At 33.6% G+C, this 26,873-nt stretch overlaps 1 protein-coding gene across 5 annotated transcripts in view; it reads left to right on the top strand.

The window, feature by feature from the left end:
• The window catches only part of LOC149412846 (calcium/calmodulin-dependent protein kinase kinase 1), a 561,749-nt gene that overhangs the window by 366,061 nt on the left and 168,815 nt on the right, over positions 1-26,873 (top strand). The window lies entirely within an intron of this gene.

The raw sequence follows: 26,873 nt of genomic DNA, 5'->3' as shown, positions 1-26,873 counted from the left end.
TATTTTTTTATTTCACCCATTACAAATATCTGTCTTATTTCGAAATTAAAGTTTTATTTTCTTGCATGGTTTTTGTTGTGTTTGTGTTTATTAAGTTTTCACGTAAAATCTGAACTTGTTGACCGTTATTACAACGAAAAAGTATTATATCTAAGTACACAATTTGATTAAAAAACAGTTTAAAACAATATTAGTTATTAAATACAAGTCCCTTCTTAAATTTATTCTTTTAACTTGAAGTTATTTTTCAAAAAAAAAAAAATTAACCATCGCGCCATTTCCTCGCCTGCGGGAAGAGGCCAGAATCCCAAGCAGAGAGGATGGATAAATAACTCGATATAAGCACACACTCTTTGCCTCATTCACATTCATACGTCGTCTCATATATACTATTATGTTATTTTGAATCCGAGATAGCCCAACTCAAGTATCTAGTTCACTTGATCGTGCCATGTCATCTTCGGCATCCTCAACTTCTTCTACCATTAGTATGTTCTTCTTACACCTTCATTCATTCGCTCTTTGCCCAAACCATATAAGCTTCCCTTTCTTAATCTTTCCCATTACGCGTACAGCATTCAGTCTATGTTCATCCTTCTTTTGCCAGTTCCCTGCATCACTGACATACATTAGGGTAGGTACCAGCACTCCATTGTAGACTACTAATTTAGATTTTTTTGATGTAATATTTAATTAGCTGTATCGCCTTTCTAAGTTTATCGGGATTTACGAGACCAAATTCAAAGTGAAGCATAGCTTATTTATTGCCCTATTGGAAACGCGACCCTCGAAACCCGAGGGATGATTCTAATATGTAATCATTATAACCTTGCTCTTCGAGATGAGTCGAGGGACTCTAGACAAGATTATCGCAATATCGGATATTTACCACATCTGTTAACTAGCAGTACTGCGTATCAAGTACCTATGTATTTGCGGTATCACCCTAGTGGAATGTACGTTCGTGATGATCTGGCTGGTAATAACACAGACCATCAGGGAAATATATTAATTCTCTATGAAAAAAAATGGATTGATTATTGAATTCACTCTGCAGGAGAAGCAACAACTTATAAACCAGCCACCAAAATACATATAAACAGAAAGACTCACCAGAAAATACCACTCGCAATTGAGATTCGGCAGCAGACGACAAATCAGCACAATAATATATTTGCATTCGCACTATGAGATTATAATATTTCAACCAGCTCTCAAGAGAGTAGAATTTTTAATAATGAATTAGCACATTGTAATTCCAAACGTACTGCACATTATTGTGACAAAAAATATTTTTAATCATTTTAGTCTTAAATAGACCTCTTTTGACAAACGATACAATCCGGATGAATCCATCTGATCAATGCAAAGGTGACTGTAATTCGCTATCACTCACCTGCAGAGCAAAATCTATCCAAAACTGACTAGAGCCATTTAAGACTAGACAATACCCTAAAATAATGCCAGAATCTAAACTACGTAAGTGAATCAGCCGTGCACAAAAATTTGCGACAAGTGGCCCTGGTGTGTTGGACAGACCTGTGGTTGCATTATTCCTAGCAAATCTCTAAAATAAAGTGGGCATCTTAACGATACGATTAATGGACGCACCTACGGTCGACGTTGCAGTCGTTGCACTAGTAAATGTATGTAACTATATGGCGTCATACGAAGTAAGCTGGAGTATGCTAGTGGTGTGTGGACTCCGCACCAAACTAAGTATATTAATATGCTGGAACAAATCCAGAAAAAATTCCTCAGGTATGTCTATATGCGGATGCGTGGAACTTATCCAAGGTTCATGCACCATGTGGACTTACTTGAGGCAACAAATAGATTTAGCTTGGAAACTAGACGTCATGCAAATCTTGCAATACTTAGTTTTAACATAATCCATAACTATATTGATAGCCCGTTCCTCTTGGAATGCTATGGTTTATAGGTGCCCGAAAACTTCAGCCGTAGTCGTCGACACGACTTATTCAAAATACCATACGGCAGAACAGATATTCTAGTACAACATAGCATGACAAGAGGAATGGTGCTATTGAATGAAATCTCAGAAGCACTAGATATATATAATTCTTCTTTAAATAGCCTAAAGTTTTTTTTGTATAGTAATTATCTTCATAGGTGTTAAGATTGTCAAATTGAGAATTGTTCAGTAATTGGATAATCTATCTGTTGTGCAATAATAAAAAAAAAAAACTCCGGTTAAATGAACTCTATAATTTTGCTTTAAATTGAAACTTAATTAACAATAAGAGACATAAATTTTTTTTAGACCACTTTAATTTTAGTTTTTAATTAAAGTGGTCTAAAACAAATTTATATCTTTTATTGTAAATTATGACGAGCCACAAAGTAAATAGGTACTTATTACAAATATGTGAAACTTAATTTTCAAAATTGGAATTGTTTGTTTGAAAAATCAATTCAAGTGATAAAGTACCTATTCAAAACAGATATAATTTTATTAACAGAAAATAATTTTAATAATTAAAAAAAAAATGGAACAGATTTGTCTTTAAATATACAATAAATTATACATAGAATTAAATATGATTTATATACAGTATAAATACAAGGGTATCGCCACCCAGTTGAGTGGCGTTGTGTGGCGGGTTACGGCAGGGGCGATAGGAAGAGATTTATTAATGCGGGTCTTGAAGGTGCCCGGATTATATGAAGAAGGAAAAACAGGTCCGGTAGCTCATTCCAGATATGAGCCGACTTACGATACATTTCACGAAGCCAACATGTGATCGGGTGTTCCGCTTGTGTCCGTCAAATTTCACGCACGTGCTCCGGTGATAAATGCTACTAGATCCTTAAAGCACACGGAGAAAACTTACTGATATGAAATATTGTTAATTTATCAAAAAATCTGGTCAAATTATTCGTTAGTAAAACGGGACTAGAGGCCTAAAACGAATGATTTCACAAATTTCATAATAAACTATCAGTAAAGTATGAATATGTTATGAAGAAGTCGGAACACGTGTTATATATATTTTTTATCTCGTCCATCACATTTATTTGGACAAGGCCACCTGCGTTGAACACGTGTTCAGATATATTCTGATTGACTAATATTTTATTAGAAAATGGTCACGCAGTCAAATTTTTAAGAGTATCCTTATTTTAAAAAGCCGTACTCATTTTTCTCCATTAAAATACAGTGTGCTTTTTCCCTTTTTAATAAATAAAATTGAATGCATGAAAATAATGCAGTACAGCGGCAATTTAATTCTGATCTGTGTCTGAAAAACCTCTTCCACCTTCATAGATTTTACACGTGATTTCAGTGCTTGAAAGATAAAGGACATGTGTACAGGTGAACAGTATACACGTGTACTGCAAAACTGATAATATCCACGGAATACAATATCCCTGGCACGTTTTGACGATTAAGTTCGCTGATGTTCTTCAGAGGTAGAAATGTTATGGTATAACTACATAAAATCTCGGGAAACTCTGTACTCTCTGAAATATGAAAAGCTTACGTTAATGGTTTGATGATTTAGCTAAATGGTTAGTTATTAAATACCAAACCTCCAATGCAGCAGACATTTTATTTTATTTTTTTAATTCAGCATTTTATCAATCACATGGGAGAGTGTAAAATTTTTGGCTTCGGACACAAAAGTCATAGAGAATAATTAATTGATATTCTTTTTTAAGTGGATTATTTTGCATAATTTACATTAAATAAAGTGGTTTGTATTATTCTAAACTTTATTTAAACTCCGACAATGTAAGGGTTTACATAACTCTAATATTAAAATCTATTAAACTTGAAAAAATAATTTAAAGGTTTTATGGTGAAAAAAGAATTAAATTGTTGATTACATATTTGTTATCAATTTTCAACTATAAGATTGTTTCTTTTAATATTAACACTATTTTTACTTGTATAAATGGACTGCTGATGAAAACCATGACGCCCCCTTGTTGACATCATAACTTCACCAAAAATTATCATCTGCAAAAATAAATAAAAATATTCTTATTAAATAATGTTGACTTATACACTGATTGTCGAAGTAGGTCGTCTGTAAGTGGCTTAACCGTAGCTTGATAATGCTTTCGGAAGGCGAAACAGCTGTCAAGCGTAAAATTACACAGCAGAACTGGTTTATACTTACATAAACTGTATTTTGTTGTTGTTGTTGTTGTAATAATTTCATTACGTATATTTTTTTGTTAATAATTTAAACCTTTAAATGCTTTAATAGGTATTATGTAACGACTTCTCTTCAGAGTGAAAGTTCATTCAAAATCCATTATTTATGATCGAAACGTTGTTTAAAATGGCTTTAGCTGTGTTTGGGTTACCATATCTAAGAATCATATCATTATACTCCTCAAGCACTTCGTTCAATATCTCCGCACACCGTTCTAATAGGAACATTTAATATTTCCAATTCCACAATAATTCAATATTCCTTCTAGCCTAATTTAATGACTAGATATGTACGGCTAGTAATAAATAATATACTTCAATATTAATAAATTTTATTTTTATTATACAGGTTGTCCATAAAATAATGTCTCAGTTTCAATGGTATAACAATTTGATTTATACGATTGACAACAAATCATAAATCAAATTGATGGTAAACTAACCTAGTGTAGTGTTTAGTAATATATTAACTAAGTGGGAAGGTAAATACCCATAATTTTCGTTTATGGGGGTCAGAACATCCGTATAAACTTGTAGAAAAATAAAGAGAAACAATAGTAACAGTGGTGGTTTATCTGGATATGTTGAAATAATGGCTCTTTCCCCAATTACTAGAGAGTGAATGCATAAACTTTATTTTACAACGAGATGGAGCCTCTCCCCATTGGTATCTCTTTGTACGAAAGTGGTTGAACGTTGAAGTTCCTGACCGTTGGATTGGTCGTAATGATCGAGACGAGAGATCCCTTTTTTGCTGCCCTCAACGTTCACCTGACATAACGCCTTGTGATTTTTTCGTTTAGGGCTTTATAAAAGATTGTGTCTACCTTCTGCGGTTACCTAATGTTTTTCCAGAGTTGAGACACAAAATAGAAGAGGATATTGCTTCCATTTCTCGAGACTTGTTAACCAAAGTGTGGGAAGAAAGGGACTTTAGGTTGGATGTGTGTCGTATGCCTAAAGAAGCACATATTAAACATTTGTAAGAAAAGCTAGGTTAGTTGAATGTTTAATTTGATGTACCAGATTTGTTTTAAATAGTCAAAATTAAACAGTTATAATATACCATTGACACTGGGACATTTTTTTTATGGACATCCTGTACTTAAGCAATAAAAAAGTTTTAAAAATTTACTTATGGCGATGCACTACGTCGTGTAATATTTTAAATTGAGCCGTTATCAATAACACCCCTTACGTAGAAGGCGATAAGGTTTAAATTCCCGTTTAACACCATCCGCCTGTTTTGATTTATGCAAGAAAAAAACATGGCCAAAAGTGCCTTTTATTTTATTTTGTGGATGTTCAAGCATAAATATTTTTTTTTTCCAAAAATTTTATAAATTACTTAATTTTCCACATTATACAATAAAATCATAACCGAAAATGGGTTCGTAAGTAGGAGATTTTGAACTTTAAAGTAGTTTTCATAGGCCTTATACATTATTTTTTACTGGGCTTATAAAAAGACTTATCTAAAAAATACTCGGTTATTTTAAAGGCCAAGATGTATTCTACTCACAGTATTTAATTAAGGCATCTGAAACATTTCTAGGCCAACAAATTTTCAAACCAAAAACACATGATTTTGCATTACTACGTAGTGCATCGCCGTAATTATACGTTGAAAAATAGACGTTCTTCAATAAATCTAAGCTATTTTTATATAAATAAACACAAGCGTCCCAACTAACCAGAGCCAGCACACTATGGCATCCTTAAATTAGTTACTTTGTTAAGCAGAGAGGGTGAGAAAGGGTAGGACACGAGAAAGAGGATATTTGGGAATCACTCAACTACTCAGACCTAGTCACCAAACAAAGCTTGTCAATTGCCAACATTAGATGATATTATTAGAACGTTTATGTTTTGATCAAATATCTCTTATGCAAACGAGGGTTAGCACACTAAGCGGTAATGACGTCACAAGATGTGACGTGAATGCTAATGCTAAATGACAGACTGTTTTGTTTGAGAGGACACCCTTTCAAAATCCATATCATCCCTTCTGGTAGGTACTTAAACGCGTTTGGTCATAGTATGAGATATAAAACACACCTATTTACTTATTCCATAGCTATGAGAAAGTTATTGATTCTTTAGGTGAATTTATTATAATATATAAATTATAAGAAGTCAATCTTACTGTTCCCAACCCTCTGGAGGCAGTGAGACTATGGCATCCCTAAAATAGGGTATGTTGTGAGCCTGAAGGTAGTGAGGAAAGGAAGAGATGTGGGAGAGTATGGTGGGGAAGTACTTGGCTATTCAAATCTGGTCACCAAACACGGCTAAAGCCATTTCAAGCAACGTTTCATTTATGAATGTTGGTCTTACACCAGGGCGTAGTCCACTCTGGAACGGGTCTGGAAATAATATACCTTATATTATTTAAATGGTTAAATTGTAAAATAAAACAGATCAATCGCTAGGATGTGAACCCACGACCTTCGGATTGCTAGTCGAGAGCCTTACCCCTCGACACCGGAGGCTGTCCTGTACAGGGTGTATCGGCACGTACCCGACAAACTTTAACCAGCTATTCCTTAGCACATTTGGAGTAAAAAATGTTATGGGCACTTTGCTGTCCGGTAACATTTTTTTTTAATAAAAAATTTATTGTTCATATTTTCACCACATTTCAAAGTTTGAAAACTCGTCTGGCAATATTTTGTTCGAGTTTCGTTGAAGAATGTACGTACGTACCTACGTTGGCGCGCTTTTACAATCACAACGAAATGGCACGGCACCATTCGTCTCATTTTTAACTATTATTATTTAGTGTGTACGAAAGAGCGAGGACACTTTTTGACACACTTGCTAATAACAGCTGTTGTACACGAGAAACAATGCAAATGACAGTGACGGAGTGTGGATTTTTTTTATTTATTTTTTGTTTTTAATGGAAACAAAATGCTACCGGACAACAAAGCGCCCATAACATTTTTTACTCCAAATGTGCTGAGGAATAGCTGGTTAAAGTTTGTCGGGTACTTGCCGATACACCCTGTATAATATTATTTATTTTGATTTTTCACGCCCCGTTTGGCTTTTGCATGTTTTGTTTTTTTTAGACAATTATCATCCAAATGAGCACAACATGAACAGTAAAATTCTTTACAATACAAGATGAAAAAGGAAAAATAGTACATTAAACAAATAAAACTAGTCGAAGCGGAGCCAGGCAGTAGGCACTTTGTTCAATAAAATTTGTTGATTTGCTTGGCGATATATATTCTACTAAGACCTATTTAAATTTAGTGATTGATCCGTTATATATCATTATTGAAACTCTGTACACGGCTAACGGCTAAAATCATGATTCTGTGTTGGATTTTTCCCAATAATACGATTTAAATTCGACCATAGGTCCGTCCAATACGCCGGGACCGCGCAATGAATTTTCGAACACGCTTTCTTCAATTACGTTGTTAAGATTCCAACATTATTGTGTCATCTAAAGTCTACATAACTTATTTCTGTCAGTCAATTGTTTCACTCCTATACATCGGTGTTGGTATCAGCACTACACTGTGGACTGCTAGCCCCGCTTCTGTTGACAACTTTTTTTAGCGGCTACCGAATTCAATCCTCCAAGATTTTCACAAAGTAAACGACATCAATAATTAAAATACCGTGTAACTATAAATCAAACACGAGTTTTGAGGAGACAGAACGAACTGGGGCTTTTATTTGAATTTTTTGATGTAAAATACCGGCCTCCTTTAGGTATTTTTCAAACTCATTGCTACAAAACTCTAAGTCATTATCTGTCCGGAACGTTTTAATCTTTTTACTTTGCTGATTTTCAACTAAAGCCTTAAATTCTTTAAAGAATTTGAACGACTCACTCTTTGCTTTCAGAAAGTAAACAAAGGCCATGTGGCTATAGTCATCAATAAAAATTAAGAAGTACCTCGATCCTCCAATAGAGTTCTCTTCCATAGGTCCACATACGTCTGCATGAATAGTGTCTAATATGCTGGTGTTCCTTGTTCCTGTATGAGTAAATGGAAGGCGTGATTCTTTACCTTCACAACATACAATGCATGTACTTTTGCCAAAAACTGCTTTATCATTATATGACACACCAGTCACTGCACCTTTGTTCATCTTATCCATGTCTTTACAATTTAAGTGACCCAATCTCCTGTTCCACACTTCACTAGTGCTAACACCAGTTGATGATGTAAACAAACATTTCTTCTTTTCTGTTCTCAGTTTATATACACCATCTGTCAAATCTGCTATAGCAACTAATTCATTATTTTTATTATAAATATAGCAGCATTTTTCTTTGAAGTTCACTTTATTGCCATTTTTAATTAACTGACTCACTGACAATAGGTTAGTTGTCAATCCTGGAACACAAAGTACATTCTTGACAAGAACTTCAAATTCACTTTTGTGGTTTTTTGTTACAATAATTACATCACCTGAACACGACACTTTCAGTTTTTGATTATTGGCAATAACAATTTTTTCATCTATTTTGTGATCCGCAACATTCTCAATCCATTCTTTACTTGTGGTCAGGTGCATGCTTGCACCTGAGTCAACATACCAATCATTTTTGTTAAATTGTCCACTTAAAAACACCGCACTGAATGCTGCGGTTTGTTGACGTTGAAAGACTTTCGCATTCGTGTTTTCATTACTTGGACATTGATTTTTATAATGTCCTGGTTGTTTACACCGGTAACATTTCACATGACTTTTGACATTTACATTGACATGTTGATTAGTTTGACTTTTGTGAGCGGGTTTATTTTTCTTATATTGGTACTTCTGCGAGCCGCTTACGAATGCACTGCTAGCTTCACTGTAATTGTGACGGTCTGTCACTTCCGTTTCCATGTCGATGAGTTTCGTTCTAATAGCGTCCGTTGTAATTTTGATTCCTGAATGCTCGATTGCCATTATCATTGGCATAAATTTTTCTGATAACCCAGCCAACAATAAACAACCGACCCACTCATCACTGATGCCAAATCCTGTCCCACTCAATTTCTGACCTGTTTCGACCATTTGCGTTACATATGATTGCATTGAAGCACAGTTTTCCAAGCGAATAGAGATCAAATTACGTAACAGAGCTATTCTTCTTGTAAATTCAGAATCATCAAATAATGACTTTAACTTGTTCCATAGTTCCAACGTAGTTTTCACGTCTTTTACATGTACATACAACGCACTGTCTATAGTCATAATTAGTTTGGCTTTTGTTTTTGCATCATCTGCGGCTTCTAATGTCTTCCCGGTAACTGGATTGATGCTATGCTGCAAATCCTCCAGAATTAGAAAATTCTCCGCGGCAAAGGTCCATTCGTTGTAGTTCTCCCGGCCTTGAAGTTTTGGAACATTTACTAGATAGTTCGACGCCATTCTTGCAAACTATTATTGCATTCACTGAATAACACTTCCCTAACTTTGTTTCAACACGTTATTGAGAAAAAAACAACTGTAACTTTTACTTTTAAAACGAAAGACGCTGGGCTCATAACCTGTAAATTAAACACGAGTTTTGAGGAGACAGAACGAACTGGGGCTTTTATTTGAATAACTTTTAAAACCATAGACAAGATAATCATAGACAACAGATCATTTTGATATAAGAAATTAACAGTAACACACGTAATTTATTAGGCTTTAGGAATTATTTACGCGTTTTTAATGTGACACACATGGTATATAGATAGAGCCAGCTTTGGCGTAAGAAGTATGGGCCACGCATATCGGTTCATTGTCCACAATAAGACATCACAGGCATCAGTCGGTTATTTCAAAATGACTACATACACAATGAGATATTGTAAAATTCATACTGGAAAATATAGAGAAAGCAATGGTATAACCTGTCATTGGCTTTTACCATAGTTAGTAGTCTTGTAAATCGACTTATTAATGTTAAAAATTCGTGGAGTAGTTACGCAGCGGCGCACGGTCTCCGATCACCTTTCTACTCGTTCCTTGAGTTCGTTCGTGGTCCGAAAGATTCGGGCGACATCTACAGCCGCCACACCCCCTTCCTATTCTCTTCCTGCGCGGGAACAATATTTCACGCTGATATTGCAAGGAATGTAGATCCTATTAATATGCATACACATAATATTTTTGTCGTTGGTTTTACAAGTCAACTAACTAAATACTTTGTGGATTGACATTATTATACAAACATCAATACCAAATCAGTCACATTGAACAAGTTTATTGAATGCTTGTCACAGGCAAACGAAATAAGAAAACCGTACTAATAATAACATAGCGATTCAAGGGAATACTTTGACAGGGTTAATCCACTAAATGCCAAGCAAATCCAGAAGTGACTTCTCAGAATAAGACATTATATTATTTGGTTTGACGAGGGTTGACGGCGACAAATAATAATGCAAAGTCCTGTAAATTGATAAATTAACGTTGAAACGTATTTTTTAATACATGTTTTCAAATATTTTTGTAGCTTTGTGTAACAAACCGCAAAATCAAAAAAAAATATCACCTTTTTTTAATGAGTTTGTTTTTGATGTGAATACCGCACGAGAGTCCCAACTGCTCATAACCGTCTGTGAGACTATGACATCCCCAATTGGGATGTGTTGTGAGGTTGAAGGAAGTGGGGAAAGTACCCGGCTATTCAGATCTGGTCACCAAATTCTCTGAGTGTACTGAACGAATGGACTGAAATTTTGTAATCAATAAAAAAATTCTGCAAAAAGAAGCATTTTTACCAAATTCATCATTTTTATGTGCACATTTTCTCTGACTCTACTGAGACGAATGGAGTAAAATTTTGGAATCGTAATTATAAAGGTAAGGCTAAAGCTATTTTAAGCAAATTTTCAATTCTGAATTGTGGTTTTGAACCAGGGCGATACTGAGAGTGTCTTCCACTTTGGGACGTGGCGCCAACATACTGTCTTTATTATTTTTAATGTATATGTGAAATAACACAAATTAAACAAATAAAATGTACTTGTTCACTCCGAGATTTGAACCCGCAACCTCCGGATTGCTAGTCGAGAGCCTTACCCCTCGGCCTAGAAGTCGAAAGGGTTTAGATCATACATCTTAATTATATTTTTAGTGATTACATAATTTCCACGATATTTTACTGTATCCTTCAATCAATCTCAAAACTCTAAGGACGGGTTGTTTCGGAGAATTTGAACAATTCATCAAATTTCAACGTTCATTTACGGGTTTTGTGAAAGTCCTATTCAAATTCTGTTATTATATCATTATAGGTTAGTTGCTTGACAGAACTGTAATAAAAACAGAACTTGAATAAATCTTTCACAGAACTTGAGTATCTTCTACTAATACGCGATACCAACTCAGCCACTGACCGGTCGAGTATAATATACATAATATCGAGAGTAATATATTTCACAGAACTTGAAAATTAACTTTGAAATTTGAAGAATTGTTCAAGTTCTCCGAAACAACCCGTCCTTAGTAAACCTTAATTTTCGAACTTATTTTCCCAGTACTCAAACTTCTGTTTTCGAGTACAATTCCAACAACCTGTCACACAAACTCCCATATTCATTCTCCAATATGGCCTGGAAATGTTAAGATCTTTATTAACATTTATTAAGCTACAGGGTTTTCCAATAAGAGGTGTTATTTTGATATTCAATCGTAAAAAATCAATGGTTTCGTTGCTTGTGTGTCACGTAGCGCCGTTTTGTAAAAAGTAAACGTTGTCCAGATCAATATCATCTAATTCCGGCCATAAAAAATCATTATTCATCTCTCGATAGCGCAATCCATTCACTGTAACTGTTGCTCGAGCCTCATTTTCAAAAAAGTAAGGTCCAATGACTCCGCCGGACCATAAACCGCACTAAACAGTCACACGTTGAAAATAAAGAGGCTTTTCAACAAAAATTCTTGGTTTTTCCGAGCCCCAGATGCGACAATTTTGCTTGTTGACGAAGCCACCGAGGTGGAAATGGGCCTCATCACTCAAGATGTTTTGCATTTGATTCACTCAAGTGAATTTTAATGATTTCAATGCGTTGTTGAAGCGTGTACCGTTCCATTTTTATTAATGGCATAGTTTCTACTTGTCAAATGTCAAAAAATTACAGCTTCAAAAGTAACATCTACCGAAATAGCGGGCTATTCAAAATAACACCTCACTATAAATAACACTATTGGAAAACCCTGTATTATAAATTAAAACGTTTGGTCAAGTTCCCTTATTCCACTGCACGCTTAAAACGCAAATTTATAAATAACACTTGGTTTCAACTTAATTAGGTAATACTAGAAACAACTATTAACGTCAGGGCGAGATTTTTTTTTCAATCAAAGTCCAAAATTTCACTTGTATAGATAGTTTCGAACAATTGTAAGTTAAGTTTGAAAGACAGAAGAAGTGTGCATAAATTACAAAAGTAATCTTAACTATGCACGTAATAGCTTATTTCGTGCATGTTGTTCCATCTCCTCGATATATATGGTTGTTTCTAGTAGTAATGATGTTGAAGTTCCTGACCGTTGGATTGGTCGTAATGATCGAGACGAGAGATCTCTTTTTTGCTGGCCTCAACGTTCACCTGACATAACGCCTTGCGATTTTTTCGTTAAGGGCTTTATAAAAGATTGTATCTACATTCTGCGGTTACCTAATAATTTTCCAGAGTTTAGACACAGAATAAAAGAGGATATTGCTTTCATTAATTCAGACTTGTTAACCAAAGTGTGGGAAGAAAAGGACTTTAGGTTGGAAGTGTGGCGTATGCCGAAAGGAGCTATTTACGTATTGAGCAGCGTAATAATGTATCTTTATCAAATATTTAGTTGGTGAAACATTATGTTTTTACTATGGTTAAAGAGATATATTTCCGATTATTTTATGATTTACAGTTCAGATCTTTAAAAAGAAGTGACCATGCCCCTGAAGTTGGAACTCTCTGCTCTACTGAACTGAAGGTCCAGGACTTCAAATGAACCCGGTGGTGCCCATTTTATTCATAAATCAATAAGCTTTCAGCCCTTTAAAACCACCAAATTGGGGCCGAATTGCCATATACGGCTCACAAATTATCAACCTAATCTTGACCAATTATGCATCATTTGGTTAAAACTATGGCAAAAATAAATTCTGGATCTCAAAATATATTATAATACCATCGCATATAATGTTGTCGCATAATGATTGTCTCAATCAATGTACTAAGAGAGATTACTTCACATTTAACAATTACTTACACCAATCAAAACTAAGTGAATGCTTACAAATTCAACATGTTTTGACCCAGCATTTTTTCATGATTGCAACAGTTCAAAATAATAGTGAGCATGGATAATATTTTCCTTTCAAAGTAAGGCAAAATTAAGATACTTCGAAGTCAAAATAAAATAGCATAAATGATTTCATCAAAGACATTTTTAATGTTCTCCCAGTTAGGTGTTCACGATGCATAACAAACAATTCACGTTCAAGGTAATTCATTCAAACGCTAACCTCACGTTCCACAAGAATTTATTTATTTAAAATTAAGTTTTAAAGATTGTTCTCACGCATACAATAAAGATGAAACCAGAAATGCCATGTGAGCTTGTCTCTCAGATCCAAAAGCTGAGTCAGTGGCGACATTGCTATCTACATTCATATGTAAGAGAGACAAAGCGCGTGCTGAATGGGTCAGATCCAAAAGCTGAGTCAGTGGCGACATTTTTTTTTTTTTATTTTTTTTTTTTTTTTTTATTAAATATCAAAATAATATAAAAAATCAAAAAGTCCCAATAAACTACTTTAAAGTAGTTTGTCATTGGGTGCTTTTAACTTAAACAGATTATATCAAATGTATACATTCATATCATGAGAGGTGTAATACAATAAAAATAAAAAACAAAAAACAATTAAAGCGTATGCAGTTAGAAATAGTTTGTATTAGAGTCTAGTACAAACTATTTCTTTCAGCTAGCCAATTTTTCAACAAAAAAATTCTTTTTATATTTGTACATTTTTTGATTTCTGCAGGTAACATATTTAAACAATTTGGTTATTTGCTATCTACATTCGTATGTAAGAGAGACAAAGCGCGTGCTGAATGGGCCAGATCCAAAAGCTGAGTCAGTGGCGAAATTGCTATCTACATTCGTATGTAAGAGAGACAAAGCGCGTGCTGAATGGGCCAGATCCAAAAGCTGAGTCAGTGGCGACATTGCTATCTACATTCGTATGTAAGAGAGACAAAGCGCGCGCTGAATGGGCCAGATCCAAAAGCTGAGTCAGTGGCGACATTGCTATCTACATTCGTATGTAAGAGAGACAAAGCACGTGCTGAATGGGCCAGATCCAAAAGCTGAGTCAGTGGCGACATTGCTATCTACATTCGTATGTAAGAGAGACAAAGCGCGTGCTGAATGGGCCAGATCCAAAAGCTGAGTCAGTGGCGACATTGCTATCTACATTCTCGTATGTAAGAGAGACAAAGCGCGTGCTGAATGGGCCAGATCCAAAAGCTGAGTCAGTGGCGACATTGCTATCTACATTCGTATGTAAGAGAGACAAAGCGCGTGCTGAATGGGCCAGATCCAAAAGCTGAGTCAGTGGCGACATTGCTATCTACATTCGTATGTAAGAGAGACAAAGCGCGTGCTGAATGGGCCAGATCCAAAAGCTGAGTCAGTGGCGACATTGCTATCTACATTCATATGTAAGAGAAACAAAGCGCGTGCTCAATGGGCTAGATCCAAAAGCCGATCAGTTGCGACATCTACGTTCGAATCTATATAGATGGAAATTCTAGTGTTCTTCTTTATTTCATGTGCAACCTTTGAGAGGCAACTACCCAATTACAAAACTCTCCACAAAGATACACAATAGAAAATAAATATTAATAGATTCAAAGATTTTTGTTGTTTGTTTTTGGGGTGTTATGCCGTGTTGCGCTAACTCCTTCTTTAGCCGACGTTTCGGACAGCGTTGCAGTGTCCATTATCAGGGCGGCATAACACCCCAAAAACAAACAACAAAAATGCTTTTGGCCGTAAAAATCTAAAAACTTACCAGATTCAAAGATATTCAAAACTATAAGAATAAAAAAAGGAAACAAAAAAGAAGAGTTACACAAAAATAGCAGAAGATAAAAAATCATTCAAAACAGAGTTCAGGAACTGGAATAGGACTGTCACAGAATTTGAATATTAACTTTGAAATTTGATGAATTGTTCAAATTCTGTGTATCTGTTAGACTTAGGTATAAAACTAACCTTTTACATTTACGTTTTTTAACTTTATACAACTGATAAACAACAGTTTACTCTTCATAAATGGTTGTGTTTCATTTATACAAAGTTTAAAATACGTTTATTAGTAAGGTGGTAATCTTTTTGCGTTAAGAATGTCTCTATATAAAAAAGTGATTGTATTATTCTCTTTGGTTCCTCTCGATTACTGATGATATATTAATGAATTCATGTTTTTATCGTATTCCAGCATATTATTTATAAGCAGTGATACGATATGAAGTATTTATTTCATAATGAACAATGAATCGTTACATAGAAGTTGGAAACTGCACGCTCTGGTGCGGACAAATGTCAAGTATTAAATATCATCTCTTGTTGAAGAAAAATACAGCATTTATTGTACTAAAGTCTTTATTCTCAGATGTGGTTATTTATTGCTAGCAACTTTGTCTGTTTTATTTCTGTATCTCTCCTTTGTTATTTACCTTTAAGTTGTGTTTAAAAATTCGAGCTAATATTTTGCAAATAGAATTCGTAATACGTATAAAAAGATACCTGGTTAGTAGACCATACAATATTTCTACTGCCCGGAACCTGGGGACTACGGTACCTAAGTGGAGGTATTTTGCGTTTTGGGTAGAAGAAGATGAGGAAGTACAAGGTTGGGCAAAAATAATGTCTTAATGTGGAATGTGAATGTGCCATAATTTTTGGAAATGGCGTCAGATTAAATTGTTCTTTGACATTTATGTTGTAGACAGATAGACAATTAGTTTACAACCAGCAATGGAGGGATACACATACATTTGACGGCCGGCGTGGTCTAGTGGTATACGCTTTTGACTACAGATCCGAAGGTCGCGGGTTCGAACCCGGCGTGCGCAAATAAATTTTATTTGATTAATTTGTGTTATTTCACAATTAATTAATTTAAAATAATATATAGTATATTTGCGGCACGTTCCAGAGTGGAAGATACTCTCAGTATCGCCCTGGTGTAAGACCACCATTCAGAATTGAAACGTTGCTTGAAATGGCTTTAGCCGTGTTTGGTGACCAGATCTGAATAGCCAGGTACTTCCCCACCTTCCTCTTCCCCATCTCCCTCCCCTCCCCAATACCCTCAGCCTCACATCATACCCCAATTGGGGATGCCATAGTCTCACTGGCTCCAGACGGGAGCAGTTGGGACTCTTGTGCGGTAATACTGTAAAAAAAAAAAAAAAAAAAAAAAACACACCTCAAGAACGCGGAATTATTGTTACTGCTTATTTGACCAATTTTCGGTCTGTTTTATTAGCGCTAATTTGGCAATGTTAATGTCATTATTTGAATTGGATGCCACTTTTTGGAAATCAAAAAAATTGGGGCCGGTTTTCACGTAAAGTTTATTTGATGGTTTGCACGAGGTGCTCAGCCAAACGCGTAATTGTTCGCGCACGTGGTGCATGATGACGAGGAAAACGACGACGAAATTCACGCTGCGTTGAAACAACATACCGGAAATTGGTCAAATAAGTAATAACAATAATTCCGCGTTCTCCAGGTGTGTATCCATTGTGCTCCATTGTTTTTTATGTCAAAGCACAATGACATTTGCAAAAATTATAGCTTATTCACATTATGGCATTACTTTTGTCCGACCTTGTAATAGAGAAGGGGGAAGGGATGGATAATGTTGGAAGTTCTGTGGTTTTGAGTTTAATGGGAGCTTTTGTGTTTTGTGGTATTTTCTAAGGGGCGTTTCATGTTCATGTTTGTTTACAAGTATTAGTGTTGGAAATTTAAACAAATAATAAGTAATATACCATTACATTATTAGTTTTATTACATAGCTTGCCTCGAGATTTCAATACCAATTTTTCTTTTTGAACAAATTTACTATAAACCTTGTCTTTTTTCTAAAAATTAAATGAATTTTTCATATCTCTTAAAGATAATAATTATTAAAATTACGCTGTAGGCTTAAAATCTTTAAGTTGGCCTAGAAATACCCGACATTAAAATTTTTTTTCATGACGCCACCTTTAACTTCAATCTTTCTGTTCAGAAATATTACAAATATTTGATTGGTTGCACTATAGTTAAGATTTCACTGAAACAAATAAGTAAATGTATTAGATTACCTGCACTGTAGTGAATATTTCAATGAAACAAATATTATACACATGTATTAGATTGTGTGCACTGTAGTTAAGATTTCACTGAAACAAATATAAAAAGGTATTTATTTTTTACTCGCTGTAAAAACGTGATATTTTACTAAGTATAACTGTGGGGGAAAGCGGTTATTAAATGCTTCTTGTGACTTCTATCAGAACACTTTGAAGAAAATGGTTATGCTTGTTTTTAGTTTCTAGGCCAATTATCTTTTCTAAACTTGGATATTTGTCCATGTATTTTGAAACAAAAAAATCATCTGTCAATATAACTTGTTCAGCTATGGAAAGTAATCAACCTACAGATGGCCCATAAATGCAGGCTTTAACCGAACCTAATTCATATCATTATATTCGAACCTTACGTATATCATATTCTTCAAGTTTTGTTATTTCTTCAGTAATTGTTCATGTTTCTCACCTTGGCCTCATTCGACAGTACCAAACCCTGCCATGCAACTAGTCTTTGGTATCATCGAGTTACTGGTTCCCTTCTTTCTGTTGTAATTATAAAAGATTTATGGACGCCTCTTTTTAAATGAAACTTTTTAAACCACATACCGAAAAAGCCAAAATGAATGTTCACTGCATAAATAGCATCAAAAACACTTATTTTGGTTGCTAGTCTGTCTATCTGTGTAACTCTAGTTTAATGAACTCGAATTTGCTTTGAATTTAAGTGTATTTTTTTTTAAATTTTAACCGATTATGTTAAGAATACAGACAAGCAATAAAGCACCAAACTATGGCACAATATTTTACAGAAAATTATTTTGATAGTCATTTTCAATCTTGGAAATGTTTTGTCAAGAATCAGATTATTCCGGTGATTTTGAATGAGAAAATTAAAATGTAATATTTTAGGTTGGTAGGTGCTTTCCTGCTGTATCCCTTGTCTGAATCATTCTTTACACAAGCAGTTCCAGTTTTGAATATGACACTTAAATTCAAATCATATTTGAGTTCATTGAACGTGAATAATCTTACGCAGGAATAACGCACACCTCAGATAACCGAACTTAGTATGTTTGATTATAACTAGGTATTTGCTTGCACGTGAATATCACAGGATAAAATTTGACTTTCCAAAAGTACCTACGAACATTTCAAATATAGAATTAAAATAATAACGGACTTAAAAATGGTTTAAGGTAAAGTTTTGAGGTTGTGAGGCCTTTCAAGATATACAATTTCGTAGTACATTATTTTTTTATGTATTTCATAAGTTTTTGCCAGCGTTAGCAATGTAAGCGCTCGAAAATATTTTTTTTACGACTTGATTACAAAACATCGACTTTTCTCTACTTTCTTTACATTTAATATGCATGTTTTATATATAAACCTTCCGGAAGACATTTTAAATGATAGTGAAAATCCTATCAAAATCTAAGGAGAACTAAACGCTCAAACAGATAGACGCGGATAGACTTTATTTTATACTATTTAGAGATTATTGGGAGGTAAAAGGCAAATAATTTTAAAGAGAGTAGGTACCTACTTTGAATATCGGTGCTAACCCGCAGCCTCCTCTCACCTTGTACATCACTACATAAGTAAGAATCTCAAATGATTCTACCGTGCTTTCTGTATTACTTGGTTAATTACTGTGAATAATTAATAGTTATAAGTCTAGCTGGTAGGGAAGTGGTTAAATTATAAATTGAGTTGTTAGCGCCCTTGAGGTGATTTTCTCACGAAAACGGCGCTATAGAAATGATTCAATCATTATTAATTGCTGATTTGAAAACATTATTTATAAATACACTAGCTGACGTGTACCTTGCTTTGGTGGGGGCTAATCTTAGGAGATAGACATATGCCATTGTGGACTCTTCGGTAGACCTTTTTCAATTATTATTATTTTTTTTAATTCCTTAATTTTTCCCAATTTTTACATTAATTACATACAATATTATATAAATCATTACGAATAATGGGAGCCCACTAAGGCGCAACCTGTGCGTGGGTAATATATTTAAGTTATCATGTTATTGTATCTAGAAATAAACAAACTGTGGGCATATAAAACAAACACAAGATTACATTTTGTCTAAGCGGTTTGTATAAAAAGTGTTTATAGTGTACAGTGATGTTATAAGTGTTTAGTGTAATATATGGTAAATATTTTATGAGAAACATAAATTGATACAAATTATATTTAAAAAAATTTCAACTGTGTATCGAAAAGCCATAATTTTAACTCTTTTAAATATTGAGGAAGTTAAGTAATCACTTGAATATTTTTCTGTAAAAGATTGAAAGTACGAGGTCCAATGAAACTGCAGTGTGGTTGCATTTGTTTTGTGTTCGTTTGGTTAGTATAAAATACATTATTATTTCTAATGTTGATTCTGTTTTCATTTATTTTTGTTTTTAAATATGTATTTCATAGTTTGCAAAATAAATAGTTTACGGAGACAAAATAATTTACATTCTTTGTATAACTCATCTGTTGAAAATGTTCTTTTCCGACTATACATAACTTTGATGATATAATTTTGAGTTATTTGTTAAGGTTTTATATGTGCATGAAGCGCACCGCCCCATCCTATTATTCCGTATATGAGTGAAGATTGCACCAAAGAAAAATAAATAATTTTCAGTTTTTCAACATTGAGCACTTCTTTTAGCCTGTAAAATGTGTATGTAAGATATCTTAATTTACAGACGGTATTATTAATTTGTGACTGCCAATTTAATTTTGTATCAATAATAATACCTAAATATTTGATCTTTTCAACTTTTCCGAGTTCAAAGCAAGATGAGCATATTTCTTGATTACAGTTAACATTATGTATTCTAATTTTAAGGTTATTGGGGAGTTTATTTTTACTATAAGATACTATACTTTAAGATATACAATTCCGTGGTACATTGTTTTGATGTATCTCATAAGGTTTAGCCAGCGTTAGTAATGTAAGCGCCCAAAAATATATATTTGTACGACTTGATTAAAAAACATCGACTTTTCTCTATTTTCTACAAATATAATATGCATGTATTATATACATAAACCTTCCGGAAGAAATTCTTTAAATATAGTGAAAACCCTATTAGAAGAACTAAGCGCACAGATAGACGTGGATAGCGACTTTATTTTATACTATTTACAGATTTTTCTTAACACCCCCATCGGCGCCAATTTTGAAAATTTCACGATCGTGAGGGATATTTTGTTTTTAATATCAAACCGCACAATTTCGGTATTTAGAAACTAATGAAAATAAAATACCGCTTTATAACAAAGGAATAACTAATAACATTAGGTTAAATTGAATTTATACACCAGTAATTTGACAACGTTGCTCCATTGTTCATGTCATAAAGCAAATTTTTTTACGTCTATGCGCAGGAAATGTTGTCTGTTTGATGAAATTCGACGAATGTAACACTATAATGTGTTTTAATGGAATTCGTTGTGGCTTTGACATTCGGAAAGCTTTTCGTAGAAATTCCAATGAATACAAATGTTATCATAATCAAACTGTGTTTAAACATAAATCCCTTTACTTATAAATGCAGTGTAAATATTTACAAGGCGCGTAAAGTCAGAACAGTGATAAAGTTGAAACGGTCTTAACCCCTCTAGCATGTAAAGGTCATAATATATGACCGAGCGTTCATATTTTATAAAAGTATTTTCATCTTTTTTTCTATCATACATACGTAATTTTTTTGACGTTTAAAATGGAAATAATAATTCTGTCCAGTTTGCCTCAAATATTTATAGCTATCGTAAACAGTAGTTTAACTTTAAAAATTATTTCCAATTTTTTTATTATATGAACTAGGTAAAATTCAAGTTACAGTTTTCTTAGTAATTCCCCAAACAAAATTAATGTTTTTTCGAAATATCGAGTTCTCTCAAATTTTCTACGATTGGAGTAAAAAATTAAGTAACAATGTGTTTGGCTCTTTGACAACATTTTATGTTTATTTTAAATGCATACACCGGAAATATAAGTTTAACTAGTTTCTAAATAGTATTTGTTTTTACGAAAATGTAATTTTGTTTTAGTGATTATTATCTATATCTATGTACCTATATTATGTGTTTACTCCTTTTAAAAAATGTTTATGAAAGCGTAAGATACAACTTAAGACCGTCTTGTTTGGCAATCCGTCCTCTCTGAAAGACCCTCCACATAGCATCCCCAAAGATGACGTACGCTCCGAAGGAAATTTAAAATTTATTTTTTATTAAATTTCCTCAGGACCTCCTGTGTGTGGGTAATGTAAAAAAACACTCTTTATCATGGTACATACTTTCGGTATCGCTTTGGTATTGACTACCATTCAGAAGCGAAGCACGTTTGGTGATCAGATCTGAATAGCCAGGTAAATACTTCGCCACCTTCCCCTTTCACATTCGTTACCCTCCCCACTTCCTACAACCTCCTAATATACCCTAAAATGGGTTGCCATATTCCCAATAGTTTAGGGCAGATGAGTTGCGCGATGTTCCCATAAAAATAATTCATATGTACACTGAGAAAACTAAATGATATTAAGGACGGGTTGTTTCGGAGAATCTGAACAGTTCATCAAATTTCAACGAGTTCTGTGAAAGATATTTTCTAGTTCTGTTATTTTTTCAGTTCTGTCAAGCAACTAGCCTATAATGATATAATATCAGAACTTGAATAGGACTTTCACAGAACTCGCAAATTAACGTTGAAATTTGATGAATTGTTCAAATTCTCCGAAACAACCCGTCCTAAATATTGCAAATTTATTGAAATTCTCTTCAAATTATTCATATTACTGTTAAAAGCAGGAATGCATATGTTTTAACGATTGAATTGACAGATTTCCTAGTAAAATATCACTAAAACACGAATTTGTTATAACGTTGTAAAAATCAAATTAAAATAAAAATCAAGATAAACGCAGCTGCGTTAACACGTGTTCCGCTGTATTATGAAAATACTAATAATTTATCAGGGAATGGCATGCTGTCACGTTTTCAACAGGATCCTAATAGATTAGTAATACTCGTTTTTCTCCTTGAAAAAAAAATCGTTTACTGCGGCGCATTTTCATAACTACTTTTTTGGTTGTTTTATTTCCGTTTATTTTCTCTTCGGTACCGGCGAGAAATTTAATTCTTTGATTGTGTGGTATTTATGGTGCCTTTGTCTAAACTTTATGACGGTTGTTGAGGCTTTAATGTGTGTAAAGTAGCTTGTCTAGTAAGTAATTTGCAATTGAGGAATGTTTTAAATTAATTAAAATTAACTTTAGTTATTTGTTAAATCTCGTGTAATACTTTTAAATGTTGATGTTTCCTTTGTGCCTTACCACAGCCGATTCTGTTTACCTAACAGAGCGGTTCTCAAGGGTAATGGTTCCGAAAGCAATTAATTTTAGGACCTACGCGAACATTTTGGTATTTTATTGTTCTAGCCAATAATATTATGTACACGTTTTTATTTCCCATGTTGGCCCGGGAAGACAATAATATTTTTGTTTATTCGATAAAGCTTTACTAACAAAACAAACAAACAAGTACACATTTTTAAAATACAGCAGTATCGTCCTTTCGAATTCCGAGTCAAATAATGCTTGGATTTTGAGCACAAATGAATTTCTGTGATGTTTTGTTAGCAGTCCCGCTACAAGATTTCTCCATCCCCTCTCTACTTTTTTATGTGAATACCGCACATTGGACAACTCAGACCTAGTCACCAAACAAAGCTTGTCAATTGTCAAGTACGTATCCTTACATTGTGTTATGTTCAGTAAAATTTCTAAAATTACAATTATATTAAAATCTCTAATGACAACATTAAATGATATTATTAGAACGTTTATGTTTTGATCAAATATCTCTTATGCAAACGAGGGTTAGGACACTAAGCGGTAATGACGTCACGAGATTTGACGTGAATGCTAATGCTAAATGACAGACTGTTTTGTTTGAGAGGACACCCTTTCAAAATTTATGTCATCCCTTCTGGTAGGTACTTAATCTCGTTTTGTCATAGTAAAAGATATAAGACATACCTATTTACTTGTTTTTTTTTTTTTTTTTTTTTTTTTTTTAAAGAAAGACAAACATTCCCAGGTTACGAATAACCCAACAATGTTTGAAAATCTCCTACTACCACCACAGAAAGCCGAAAATGTTGCTTGTGTTGTGATGGAGGACTTAGCCAGCCGAGGAATCGAACACGCGACGCTCGGGTGAGACCCAAGCGCTATGCCCACTCAACCACTGACCGGTTGTTCCATGGCAATGAGAAAATTATTGATTATTTAGGTGAATTTATTCGTTCAGAAATATTAATTGAAATAAGGGTGTTCACGAAACATTATAATATTTAAATTATTTCAGGTTATTCTTACTTCACACTATGTAAATACCAGACAAGAGTCCCAATTGTCCCCAACCGTCTAGAAGCAGTGAGACTATGGCATCTCCAAAATAGCGTATGTTGTGAGGTTGAAGGTAGTAGGGAGAGGAAGAGGATGGTGGAGAAGTACCTGGCTATTCAGATTTGGTCACCAAACATGGCTAAAGCCATTTCAAACAACGTTTTAATTCTGAATAGTGATCTTACACCAGGGCGATACTGAGAGTATCTTACACTCTTGAACGTGCCGCAAAAATACTAAATATTATTTTTAATTATTAATTGTAAAATGACATAAATTCATAAAATTAAATTTACTTGCGCACGCCGGGATTTCAAGCAGCCACCTTCGGATTGCCTCGGGTGCCTTCAGTGTTGCCTTAATCCTCACAACACACCCTAATTAGGGATGCCGTATCATTGGCTTCAAACTTTTGGGGGCAGTTTAAACACTGGCGCGGTATTAACATTAAAAAAAATCGCCGTTAAAATGTTTGCATACGAACTTACAATATAGGGATATTAATATGAATCAAGGCATGTAATATTTGGTTTTCATGCGAAAGAAGTAATTTTGCAGTTTTCTACGCCAGGGAAAAAACCAAACGATTGAAGTGCACAAAGAAAAATAATTATTGCTGATTTATTATTATCCCGTTTAAAAAACTGTATTCTGTTTCTTATAAACTTTAAATACTTCATGATATATCGAAACACGTGTTCATGCACCTATGTTTGTCCTGATATTATATAATGACGAAATTCGAAAATATTAGAATTTAAAAGTGTTCCGACGCCGCCCGACGCGACGTCGCGATAACACATTTATGTTTTTTTTATTTTTTTTAAATATATTTTGTAAGAAACAAACAGCTTTTATATAATATACAATGATAGATATAAATATACAAGTAAACTGAAGTCAAGCCACAGAAGTTTCTTATGTTAAAGTGCATTAGAAAAAAAAGAAAAGTTAAAGTGCATTAAAAAAAAGCTTACTGAAGGCTTATTTGGAAACCTGTCAATGCATTCGTTAAAGGTCTGAAACCCCGTTTTTGAAGAGATTCTTAATAAATTATCAATATTTTATTTGAAGTTTTCTCCGTATGTGTTTACTGTATTGATGTTATAATCATTTTTGTCGAACACGTGTACCTAATCTCAAATCCTGTGTTTTAAAAATATTATTGAACGTACTTACTTATAGTTAGAGATGAAATAATTAATTAATGCTAAATTTTCAGATTTTTTAGCATTAACAATTGGAAATTTAGAGTTTTATAGCATTTTGAGGCATAATTTAGCGTTTTGTAGGAAAATAGAAAAAAATGTATTTCCTGAATGTTTTTAGCGCATATTTTAAGTATTTTTTGATAAAATATATGTTTAACCTTCATTTGCAAGTATTTCCATGTGAAAGATTATAAATAATTAATTTTAATATTAAATTAATAAGGAAGGAAACTGTACGGGTCGAACACAAATACAACAAATGCAGATTGCGATTAACATCAATAGGCGTAATTTATTTCGCACAATTTGTGTAATGTCAAAAAGCAATTTTAGCCTACAGTACAAAAATATTAAATATTTACACATAAAATAGTAACAAAATTATAAAAAATCGAAATGTAAATATCGATTTTTTGAAATTCTCACATATTATTTTAATACCCGGTATTTTCAGAAAATTCGCGCCTATTTCGCTAAATAGAATAATTTAGCTGAAATACGGCTAAAGTCACGTTTTTCGCGTTAATTCGCGAAATAGAAATCACTGGAAACACTTTCAAATGCCTTGAAACGCAAAGAAAACTTATAAATGCCCTATTTTCGATCCATAAATATTTTTCGCGTTTTAAGTTAAAACAAAATTTTGCCATCTCTACTTATAGTACATAGTGAATGTAAGAAATTTTATCATGTCAAGAGTTGGTATTAGAGCAGAGAATTGATAAGACGTTGTTTGAATCAGATTGACGTAAAGCTTGTACAAAATAAAGTTGTGTAGCTTTTTAGTCCTCACTGCCTACCCATAAAGAAGCGGCGGGATGATTATGTTTCGTTAGTTGAACAAACTGTCATAAACTTTTGTAATAATTTGTGAAGTTTACAATCAAATACCTGGAAAGTAATACTAATAAAAATGGATAGGTACGAGTACTTGGATAATTTATATAGCACTATCAATTTCACGTGAAGGGCACGTGACAAAGCTACAAATAACCAGTCATTATGATTCAAATTACCAACATCCAAATGTTAAATTTTAAGTGAATAATCTTATTTTTCAAACACAGCAAACTTATTTTGTTGCACCATTTTAATTCAAAATAAATAATCTATTATTTACAAATTGTTGTCGCGGTTTCAAAAGGTTTCGGACGTGTCGACCTAACAGTACAACGAAATTTTGGGCAATAATAATAATAATTGGATTTTTTATGCTTATATAATGCATTTACATAATGTGAGTTGACTAGATGATCATTTGTGGAAAAGTGTGTGGAAGAGTTCAGTTTTTCCTGTGGGGAAGATTTAACCCGGACATAAAGTCGAAAAAAATAAAAAATGGCATAACTTGTATAGCGCCGTTTTTGTGAAAAATCACCTCAAGGGCGCGTATAAAATAGTATTACGTAGTAAATATTATATTACAAAGAAAAACGTGTGTGAAATTATTGCAAAATGATGCTGTTTTCTAGCTGTCGACTATTAAATAATGTTTTATGTAGGGTAAGGAAATAACTTTTTTATAATAAATTTTCCTACGTAAAATAATTTGTGATAAATTATTGTCACCGTCAAAGAGAAAAGCGAATTGAAAACTTTGCAACTAGAATTTCCGAAAATTTGAATTAAATTTGAGGTTATTGAAAAGAATTTGAATATGTAATTTCTCCGAATTAACATATAACAATAATTTCATCATTAAAATTCACGCACGTTGAACATTATTAGCTG

This window comes from Hesperophylax consimilis, chromosome 22 (genome assembly GCF_061612785.1).
Source record: "Hesperophylax consimilis isolate HC1 chromosome 22, BYU_Hcon_1.0, whole genome shotgun sequence".
In the NCBI taxonomy this organism is placed as follows: domain Eukaryota; kingdom Metazoa; phylum Arthropoda; class Insecta; order Trichoptera; family Limnephilidae; genus Hesperophylax; species Hesperophylax consimilis.
This window is presented reverse-complemented; position numbering and strand designations above follow the sequence as displayed.